We start from the raw sequence: 12,296 nt of genomic DNA, 5'->3' as shown, positions 1-12,296 counted from the left end.
ATTTACTCTTCAATCTGCCTGGATAAAATTTCCTATATGCTCCTCTCTTCCAGCCCATTCACCAACAATACAGTGGCCATATCTTCTGATACATCCAGAATCTGCCCACTTATCACCACCTCTATTTCTACCACCTTGGCCCATGGCAACATCATGTTTCACCTGGATTATTATGTTAGACTTCTAACTAGTCTCTCTGTTTTTGATCTTTCTCCAGTATAAGTTAATCTCAGCATGGCAGCCATCTTGATTCCTTCAGAAGCTAAGCCAGATCATGTCATTTCCTGCTCAAATTCCCCAAGGACTTCTGGTTTCACTTAGTGAAAGTGCTTATGACTTCAGGTGATTTGGTCTCTGTCATTTCTCTGATTCCATCTCCTATAACCATCCACTTGCTCACTCTACCCCCTCACATTGTGTCTTCTGTTTCCGTCTCAAATGTTCCCCCTCCTCAGGCTATTTGCATTTCCTGTTCTTGCTTCCTGGAATGCTGTTCTCTCAGACATGTCCATGTTTTGCTTGTTTGCTTCTTTGACGTCTTTACTCCAATGCAACTTCTCAGTGAGGTTCTGCCCCACCACTGAATTTAAAACCGTAAATTCCCACTCTTGCTGTATTTTACTTCATAACACTTATCATGAATGATATGCTATATGTATTTCCTTTGTGTGTGTGTGTTCATATATGGCATATATCTCCAATATATGTGAGTTTTAGAAAGTCACACACTTCTTTTTAAATTGCCAAAGATAGTGTTTCAAAGAGTCATAGACACATAGTGTGTACCCAAACATTTGTTAAAGGATGAGTAAAAGAATGAGGAATGTACTATTATTATCTCCATTTTACAGATGAGAAAAAAAAGACTTGGAGAGGTCACAGAGTTAGAAAGTGATGAATGCGGATTGGAAGCCAAATATTTTGACACTAGAAGCCGTAGTCTTAATTATACTATTATATAGTATTTCTATATCATATAAATTAATAATTATGTATTATACTAATATATTAACTAAATTACTACATTAATTAAATTCATATATAATAGAATAATAGATAATTATATATAAATTAATATATAAATATAAATTATATACTCTCAACTTATATGCTAGAAGTGATATGACAGAATGTCTAATAAATAATTAGTGACCATAAATATCCACTGTTACTCTCTTGCTCATCAGTGTCTTCACACTTAGAACAATTTTTACCATTATTGATTTCTTAGGCTCATGTATCATCAGTAACACACCTGACTTTTGAGAAACCAGAAAGAGCTCTTGAGGCACCAGATTCTCTGTAAATTTGGTATGGCTGTCTCCTATTAAACATCAGTCCAATTGAGAGAATCTAATGTTTCTATGCAGGGGCCTCAAGTTCTAAATCACACTCATTTTCAAAATCCTACAAATCCTTCTCACATAAATTTCTGTTTATGTCTCTCCTTAGTCCTTTTCTCTTAAAAATCTCCCCAAACTCTTGTGTATTAGTTTGCTAGGGCTGCTGTAAACAGCAGCCCTAGGTGGGTGGCTTAAACATCAGAAATGTATTTTTTCACATCTGTGATAGCTAGAAGTCAGAGATCAAGGTGTTGACAGAGTTGGTTCCTTCTGAGGTTATGAGGGAAGATCTGTTTCAGGCCTCTTTCCTTGGCTTATAAATGGCCATCTTCCCCATTTCTTCACGCCATCTTACCTCTGTATTCATCTATGTCCAAATTTCCTCTTCTTTTAAGAACACTAATCATATTGGAATTTGGTTGACTCTAATGACCTCATTCTAAATTATCTCTGCAAAGACCCCCTTTAATGGTCAAAATATGGTCACATTTGAAGTGCTGGAGGTTAGGTCTTCAATATATGGATTTGGAGGAATACGTAATTCAGCCCGTAACATTTTTGTTATGAAGACATTTTTTAGAAAATTCTGTCAACTCCTAATGTATTAATAATGGCTAAATGATGTCAAATTTTGGATAAAGTTTATTAGAGCTTCAGGTCACACTTATGATGGTTACTGTTCTAGTCTTAAAGTCTATACTTTCACGATTTTGATGTTCTGATCTGCAATATGTTTAGATATGTCATAATAGGGTGGGCAAAGTGTCAGCATCTCATTGATTATTATATTTTAAACTAAATTTCTTTAATCAATTAACATACTATGTATTTATTAATTCTTCCATTTATTCAACAAAAGTCATAAAATGTTGAATCCATTCAAGGCAGTATACTCTAGAATAAAAATCATCAAAGATAATAATAGCAACTCTCAGTTATGGAGAACTGTTTCTTTTATCTGAAAATCATATTGGTTGCCACTGTTGGAGACTTCAACAGCCAGGATTCTCCTGAGTGTGATTGGTATATGTAGACCCTGAGGGACAATAAAAGTATTTTTCTTCTGTCCTGAGCAGAAGAGGGCTCCAAACATCATGAAGGTAGGCCCAATAAATTGCCCTTAATGAAGACAGCCAACACTTGATAAAGCTTTTTAGTACGTCATGATTTATATAATTATTTATCTAATTAGAATTGATATAATTCATTTAAAAATTAATCTGGTACCTGTATTGCCTCCCTGATGAAAGAAATGGCACAGATCAGACCTGGAAGAGGGAGGCAGGATATTATTCCTTTTCTTTCTTTCCTTCCTGCCTTCTTTCTTTCTTCATTTCTTTCACCCACCTATACATTCTTAGCCTACTCTGTCCTAGATTAGTGAAGCTGTAAAACATGGTGGTTATAAGTCTAGTCTCTAGCATCAGAGACCCAGTTTTCAAAGGGCTCTTACTAGCTGCATTAGATATCACAATTTTCTGAGGAAAATAATACCCCATGGATTGTTGTGATGATTCACTTACAAACCAAATGTTGAGTCAGATCATCAGCTTAGCAATAATAACCACATGTTAGTTGTTAACCATTATTATCATTGCTATATCTAGCCCTCTCAACTCTCTATGCCATATAACAAATCCCCTGAGTAATTGGAAAAGATTGATATCCAATATGGTTGCCTCCTGGAGGAGTCAACCTAGACAAGAAGAAATAGTGGGTGTACTCATTGAACTATGCACCAAATTTGGTTGCATCCACTCCATTTTATCTCTGCCAAAAATCTGTGTTTTTAATTCCCATTGACATTTTCTCTTAAGCAAACATTTTTGTCCTTTTAGCCATTTCACACAAGCATTGCGCATAAATAGAACATTTTAAACACTGCCAAACCCAGAAGAACAAAAGGAAAGCTAGGAAGGGACAATCTCTCTATGCTAGGTTTCCCTTTATTTCCACTTTACTTTAATAAAATGTCAAAGGCTGGGATTGCTAGAGGCCTTTTTTATTTAAAACAACAGGAATTTATTTTCTCACTGTCTGGCAGCTTGAAGTCCAGGATCCAGGTGTCAGCAGAGTTGGTTTCTTCTGGGGGCTTCTCTCCTTGAGTGCAGATGGCCATCTTCACATGATCTCTTTGTGTTTGTGCTTGTCTGTGTCCAAATTTCCTCTTATTATAAGGACACCAGTTATATGGATTATACCCCCCCTAAAGACCTCATTTTGACTTAATTACCTCTTTAAGGAACTTATCTCCAAATACGTTTACATTCTGAGGTACTGGGGATGAGGAATTCAATATATGAATTTTGAGGATGCACAGTTCAGCCTAGAATACTCTGTTTTCTGGCCTCCCTACCCTCAATTCATGTCTTTCACACATGCAAAATACGTTCACCTCATCCCAACTGCCCGGAAGTCTAAACCCATTCTAACATCATCTCTAAGTCCAAAATCTCATCTAAATATCATGTATCAGGCATGAGTGAGGCTCGAGGTACAATTCATCCTGAGGGAAGATTCCTCTCCAGCTGTGAATCAGTGAAACCAAACAAGTTATCTGCTTCTAAAATACAACGGTAGCAAAGGCAGAGGATCCATACCCCCATTCCAAAAGGGAGAACTCAGAAAGAAGAAAGGAATCACAGGTCCCAAGCAAATCCAAAACTTAACAGGTCAAATTCTATGAGACTTTAAGGATCAAGGATGAGTATTTTTGTCTTGATGCTCTGAGCTCCTGATCCATTGGGCTGGTGGCCCCCATTCCTTCTGTCCCGGGGGACAGCCACCACCTGCTTGACGTCTTTGGAATCATTCAATTTCTTCCTTCCATGGATCACCATGCTGGATATATTTGAACCAAGGGTCTTCTGCGAAAATGAGCTCCTACTCCATGCAGTAGACACTCTTCATTCATCTTGACCCAAGAATATGGACATGATTAATCTTTCATCACAGGTGTCTTTACAATGTCTGATAGCAAGACAGGATCTCAGCTAAGTGAAAAGTCTCTCCTCTCTCCTCTTCTTTTTTTTTTTAAATTTATTTATTTTATAATTTTTTGTTTATTGCAGTAACATTGGTTTATAACATTGTATAAATTTCAGGTGTACATCATTATACTTCTATTTCTGCATAGATTACATCATGTTCACCACCCAAATACTAATTACAACCCATCACCACACACATGTGCCAAATTATCCCTTTTGCCCTCCTCCCTCCCCCCTTCCCCTCTGGTAACCACTAATCCAATCTCTGTCTCTATGTGTTTGTTTATTGTTGTTGTTATCTACTACTTAATGAAGGAAATCATATGGTATTTGACCTTCTCCCTCTGACCTATTTCACTTTGCATAACACCCTCAATGTCCATTCATGTTGTCACAAATGGCTGGATTTAATCGTTTCTTATGGCTGAGTAGTATTCCATTGTGTATATATACCACATCTTCTTTATCCATTCGTCCCTTGATGGGCACTTAGGTTGCTTCCAAGTCTTGGCTATTGTGAATAACGCTGCAATGAACACAGGGGTGCATGTATCTTTATGCATTGGTGTTTTCAAGTTCTTTGGATAAATACCCAGCAGTGGAATAGCTGGATCATACGGTAGTTCTCTCCTTTTCTAAGTTGAGTCACTCTTTATACATTTCTTTGTTCAGAATACTTCTCTACACTAAATCACCAGTGGGGTCACACCAACATGACCATCCCCAATCCTGTCCTCATTTCCCAGGTCAATCTCAAGTGGAATGTTGGCATGAACAGCAAATTAACCTGATAAGTGTTTGTAGAATGGATATGCCCCATGCCATATTCTGAGGAGAGAGAATCTAAAAAACCTTGCATAATTCAGATGACTATTGCAGGCCTAATCAATGTCCTCCAAGTGCCTGCAGCCCACATCAGTTCTGTGAAAAGAAACTCCCTGATAAGGGCACCTGACAAATTCTCTAAATGATGAGCAATTAGAGCTGATAAATTCGAGCACTCCTTAATCCCAACTGTTAGTGTCCTACTGTAAACACCAGAATGCCCTCCACATATTCTGATAGATTTTGAAGACAGAGCATTTTCTTTCACCTTTTCTCAGAAGTGATCCATTCTCATCTAAATACTGACCACACAGGAGGGAATAATTGGACATTTTGTTTTCTTTCATGATCTGGAAGGAGCTATTCTTGAGGAGTGAGTTCAGTTCTTCTGGTTCTAATTTCTTGCCCAGGAATTGGCAGATCTTCTCTGTGGTGCTTCTTGTGTCCTAGAAGAGGAAAAAACAAGAGCGATTATATGAAAGTAAAAGAACATAGAAAAGGAGGTGAGAAAAAGAAGACAACAATGTGAGGAGAAGGAGGAGGTGGGGAGGAAGAAAGGAACAATGTGAGAAGTGAGAAGTGATTGAGTTGGATGTGACTAGAGGGAAGAAAAGGAAAAGGTAAAGAGGAAGGAGCACAAAGGATGTAAATCATGCAGGATCAACATAGATTTCCGAACGGTATACTTGGTTTCAGGATGCCTTAACACTAAATACAGGGCCCAAGTTCTTTAAAGAGACTTTAAGAGAGAGTGAAAGGACTAAACAAGAAGAGGTTCAGAGAGAACTTGACAAAGATTGAAGGGATTGATTTCAAATCCTGGTGGTGCCATCATTAATACCATTTTCCATAATTAACATTTGGATAATACACAGAGTTTCATAATATCTTCTTATATATTATCTCACTAGTTAGCATTTGACACATGATCCTTGGAGATTATTTTTAGAAAATGGATTTTATGTGCCATTAGTGACAACATGGTAGGACCTTGAGGGTATTATGCTAAATGAAATAAGCCAGACAGAGAGAGACAAACACCACGTGATTTCACACATATGCGAAAGATAAACAAACACATAGATAAGGAAAACAGATTAGTGGTTACCAGAGGGGAAGGGGGTGGGAGGAGGGCAAAAGTGGTATTAGGGCACATATGTATGGTGATGGATAAAAAGTAGACTATTGGTGATGAACATGATGCAGTCTATACAGAAACTGATATATAATAATGTACACCTGAAATTTACACGTTATAAGCAAATATGACCTCAATAAAATAATTTTAAAAAAGAATGTCTTATACTTGGATTCATAACAGTAAAAAAAAAAAAAAAAAGGATTTTATAACCAGAAGGGCTTTGGTTGAATCATAGACCTTCGCCTTAGAGGTATAATGCTTTAAAATGTTTCTTTATCCCATAAGCCCTCATTATGATCTAACCAGAAAACACACAAATGTAGAAAGTCCTTCAATAAATGTTCATTCTGTGGCTTGAAAGCACAATTACCACAAGGTATGGGAGCATGTAACCGAGGTAGCTAAACTTGTTACAAAAGTCTTCCTGATGAAAATGGAGTTCACGTGGAAGTCATAGAGGATTGGACAGAAGTAGCTAGAAGAAGATGACGGAAAGAAATGTTTCTCAGAAGCAAAAGGCTGTGTTTACATTATTTTCTCCTTTCTCCAGGATATCACTAGTGGGTAAAGTTCATCTTCCAATGGTTTAATCACCCTTACTGATTTTGAGCATCATCTGACAGCTTTTCCTGCCCATCACTGTTCAGTCTAGGACTTGCCCTTTGAGAATAATTACACAGACTGGTTTCATGAATTTATTTTTCTTCTGTCAGTCAATCTGGAATGTCAGGCAGTTGGACACATCTCTGGAAACAGACTTATTTCTACTCAGTTCCATCTTCTTACTCCATCCTCTCCCGCCATTAGGTTATCAGCAGCATGATGTGTCCTACCCCTAAAAATTTTTTAGAACCACTGCCAATGTAGCATCAGCCATTATACTCTGTCCAGGAGCATGAAAAAAAGACCCTTAGATGTTGTAAGATGAAACAAAGAAGAATACAAGATGAAAGAGAGCATGGAACTTGGGCAATGTCAACCCGAAGTAGAGAAATGAAGATCAGGGAGCTATTTGTATTCCTAATCACCCTTCACAAGAATAAACTTTGATTGAGAATCTGGAATAGAGACATAGAGGAATGAAGGGAACTTAGAGGGTGTGAAGATGGTGGTAAGAGGTTGTGTGCTAACCATAACTATAGTTACCTGTTTCAGCTCTTCAGCTCTTCATAACTCAGTATCAGGAAGTTTTCTTTCCCTTTCATGGTCATCCAGCCATGAGTGTGGTCAAACCAGGATCCATATGGCACTGCACACTGGGGAGGCAGAAAGAGAGGGTAGATTATAAACTATGAAAGCAGGGGTCCATCTCTTATGTTCCCTCCTGTGGGCACAATTAATAGCACAATATCTGGCACATTTATGCCTTTCCTACCTATTTGCTGAATGGATGAGAGTAAAGATGGAGAACTATTATCCAACATCATGCATTTACACTGTAATGAGCCTTGTTCCTTTGGAGGAGGCTCTGTACCAGTTTTCAAGGGTCTCTAAGGAAATCCTGTCCAGAGAGCCATGTGGCCTGAGGAATGGTATTCTTGCTGCTCCTAACCAGTTCAGTGTTTAGAATTTTTGGTTGGTAGGTCATTCCCACAGACCTTGAAGATATTTTTCTCTCTTCTTGCCTTCATTGTTGCTATTGTAATTATTGTTCCTGTGGAAATTATCTGTCTTTGCTCTGGTTTAAGATACTTTCCTTTTTTCTACTACAGCTTTCCTAGAGACTAGGTAAAGATTTATTTGTAATAATTCTTTGTGAGGCTAGGTGTGGTTCTTCAAACTGAAATTTCATCAATGAAAGAAATTCTCAGGCATGTTACCTGAAAATTGCCTTTCTCTATATTTTATCTTCTAGGAACGTAAATCTTCTCACTCCTTCCTCCATATATTAACTATTTTATACTTTTGGATGGCTGTTGAACATGCCCAAGTACTTCTTAACTCCAAATGTAGTGGAAAATTAATTATCAGTTGAGAATTATACTTAGCTTAACTATTATTCAACAATGAACATAAAGTAAAGACATTTTCAGGCCAAATACTGAGGAAATTTATCACTCTTATTAGGAGTAAACCAGTTTAAATTATACTTTATGACTAAATTACATGAATATAGGAGAAAGGAACAACCAATGAGTCAAGTAAGAAATCAAAAGGGAAGAAAAAAATTATGAAACAAACAAAAATGGAAGCATAACATGGCAAAACTCATGGGATGGAGCAAAAGCATTTCTAAGAGAGAGTTTTATAGATGTAAACATCTACATTAAGAAAAAAAACCTAGAATAAACAATTTAAGTTTACAGCTCATGGAACTAGAAAGAAAAGAACAAACTAAGCCCAAAGCTCGCAGCAGGAAGGAAATAACAAAGATAGAGAAGGACAAAATTTATAATAGAGACCACAAAACAATATAATAGATTAACAAAAATAAGAGCTGGTTTTCTAAAAAGATAATCAAAATTGACAAACCTTTAGGTAGATTAAGAAAAAAACCAGAATAGATTGAAATAAATAAAATATGAATGAGAAGACAGTAGAACTGCTGTCACAGAACTACAACAGATCATAAGAGACTACTATGGACAACTATATGCTAACAAATTGGATAGCGTAGAAGAAATGGATAAATTCCTAGAAACATACAACCTACAAGACTGAATCATGATGAAATAGAAAATCTGAGTGCACAGAAGTCAAGATGGTGGTGTAGGCAGACTTTGAACTCACCTCCTCCCATGGACACAGCCAATTTACAACTACTGTTGGAAAAATTATCCCTGAGAGAGAACTGAAAACTGGATAGGAGGAACCCCTGCAACAAATAGCAGTCGTGACTGAGATGGAAGAGGCAGAAATTCCCTTCTGAAGAGAAAAAACACCACCTTCCAAAGCCACAGCACTTCATAGCCACCCAAGGGCAACCCAAAGGTATGCAATCTTCCCTGGAGGAGTGGGGACCTGAGCCGGGGAGCACTCCTGCTGTAGGCATTTTTTGGATCCAGCACAACCTAGTCGAGTGGCATAATATCTGACTTTGCTTGCTACTAACAATATTGGGGAATACCTGCAGAAAGCTGGTTCACAAAGAAATTAAAACTGGCTCTTAAACGGCCCCCACACAAATTTGCCTGCCTTGGAAAGCAACCTAAAATCACCAGAAAGAAAGGTGCACAGTCCTTTGGTGAGAAGAGACTCACCTGATAGGCTCTGAGTGCATCTTGGTGAGAAGTGAGACCTCTCTAGGGACTGGGACATTGGCGGTGGCCATTGTTGTGACCTGGTATGGGGGTGCTGACATTGACGCTGGCAGACATCATTGGAGTTCTCCCTGGGGCCTGCTAACCCAGGGTCTGCCCCACCCACTAGAGCACTTATTTAATCCACCTCAGCCAGGGCAGGCAGCCCACTGTAGGGACTGGACCCACCCAACAACAAGCCCTCAGGCAACTTGTGGGCCTGCATAGATTGGTGACTTGATTCTATGCAGCCTGGGGACTGGGTCTACCTCTGTTGGGCACGGCATGTGCGAGGAGTGGGTGGAGAGTGTGGGACATTGGTGGAGTGTGTGGGGCTCCTGCCTCAGAGATACTAGGTCCACTTCAGGAGGTTGGGGAGTTCACACTGGACAGGACTGTGTTGACTGTGCGTATGGACTTGCGGGTGGCAGGGCTTGTCAGCTGCAGAAGACTTGTGCTTCTAAAGACCCAGATAGTGGATTGGCCCCACCTTCCAAAGCCTGAAACAATTGGGTGCTCCTGGGCTTGAGGCCAACACCACCCAGCTGCAATCCTCAGAGCTGACAAGAGCCTCATAGGCTGGGGGCTTATAGCAATTGTAAACCACTGAGCCTAACAACCAGCCATGCTAGGGGCCTACTCACTTAATAGAAAAACTGCAACAGGAATGTACTACTAGACCTTGCAGCAACTGTGCTGGGGCTCCTCACACCCAATAAAGTGACTGAAGGGCTGACAACAACTACACTCAACTGAGCATGGCAACCAGCTGGACAGGGGGACAGCTCAACCTCCCTGGGCACCTACGGGAAGAGCAAACATGCCACAACAGAAGGACACACGTAGCCCACACAGGGGTCACTCATGGAACATTTGGAACTGGTGATGAGAGGGAAGCACACTGCTGGGCCTCATAAGGCATCACTTATATAAGGTCACCTATCCAAGAGCAGGAGACGTAGCTGACCTACCTAATACTTAGACACAAGCACGGGGAAAGAGGCAAAATGAGGAGACAAAGGAATACATTCCAAGTAAGGAAACAGGACAAAGCCCCAGGAAAGGAACTAAATGAAACAGAAATGAGCAACCTACCCAACAGAGAGTTCAGGCAAAGAGTGTTAAGGATGCTCACTGATCTTGGGAGAAGAATGGATGAACTCAGGGAGAATATTAACAAAGAAATGGAAGATATAAAAAATAACCAATCAGAAATGAAGAATACAATACTGGAAATGAAAAATTCACTAGAGGGACTCAAAAGCAGAGTAGAGGATACAGAAGAATGGATCAGCGAGCTGGATGAAAGACTAGAAGAAATCAGCGAAGCTGAGCAGATAAAAGAAAAAAGAATTAAAAAGAGTGAAAACAGTCTAAGGGACCTCTGGGACAACATCAAGCACACTAACATCCATGTCATAGGTGTCCCAGAAGGAGAAAAGCGACACAAAGTGGCAGAGAATCTATTTGAAGAAATAATAGCTGAAAACTTCCCTAATGTAAGGAAAGAAACAGACATCCGGGTACAGGAAGCACAGAGAGCACCAAACAAGATAAACCCAAAGAGGCCCACACCAAGACACATCATAATTAAAATGTCCAGCATTAAAGATAAAGAGAGAATCCTAAAAGCTTCAAGAGAAAGAGAAGTTACATACAAAGGAAGCCCCATAAGGCTATCAGCTGACTTCTTAGCAGAAACTTTACAGGCTAGAAGAAAGTGGCACGATATATTTAACGTGCTAAAAGGAAAAAAACCTACAGCCAAGAATACTCTACCCGGCAAGGTTATCATTCCCAATGGAAGGAGAGATAAAATGTTTCTCAGACAAGCAAAAATCAAAGGAGTTTGTCACCAAGAAACCAGTTTTACAAGAAATGCTAAAGGGATTTGTCTAAGGGAGTAAAAGAAGACCACAAATAGGAAAAATTATCTATTTCCATGATAAGAGGGTAACAGATACAAATGCACAAAAAAGAGGTTATATATGATATCCCAAACATAAAATATGTGAGGAGGGGAGTTGAAGAGTAGAGCTTTCAGATAGAGGTCAAACTAAAGAGACCATCAACTTAATATAGATTGCTATATACATGGGTAACTGTATATGAACCTCATGGTAATCACAAACCAGAAACCTATAATAAATACACAAAAAACTAAGAGAAAGGAACCCAAACATAATACTAAAGAAAGCCATCAAACCATAATGGAAGAGAGCAAGAGAAGAAGAAAGGAACAGAGAAGAACACCAAGAAAACACTGAAAAAAATAAAGTTAAAAAATGGCAGTAAGTACATACTTATCGATAGCTCCTTTAAACATCAATGGACTAAATGCTCCAATTAAAAGGCACAGAGTGGCTGATTGGATAAAAAAACAAGACCCATATATATGCTGCATACAAGAGACACACTTCAGACCTAAAGACACTCACAAACTGAAAGAGAAGGGATGGAAAAAAATTCTCCATGCAAATGGCAATGAAAAGAAAGCTGGGATAGCAATACTCATATCAGACAAAGTAGACTTTAAAACAAAAACTGTGACAAAAGACAAAGAAGGACACTACATAATGATGAAGGGTACAATCCAACAAGAGGATATAACACTTGTAAAGATCTATGTACCCAATGTAGGAGCACCTAAATATATAAACCAATTATTAACAGACATAAAAGGAGAAATAGACAGTAACACAATAATAGTAGGGGACTTTAACACTCCACTTACACCAATGGATAGATCATCCAAACA

Source organism: Ceratotherium simum, chromosome 33 (genome assembly GCF_057802395.1).
Source record: "Ceratotherium simum simum isolate JZ-2026a chromosome 33, ASM5780239v1, whole genome shotgun sequence".
Lineage (NCBI taxonomy): Eukaryota > Metazoa > Chordata > Mammalia > Perissodactyla > Rhinocerotidae > Ceratotherium > Ceratotherium simum.
Note: the sequence above shows the minus strand (reverse complement) of the source record.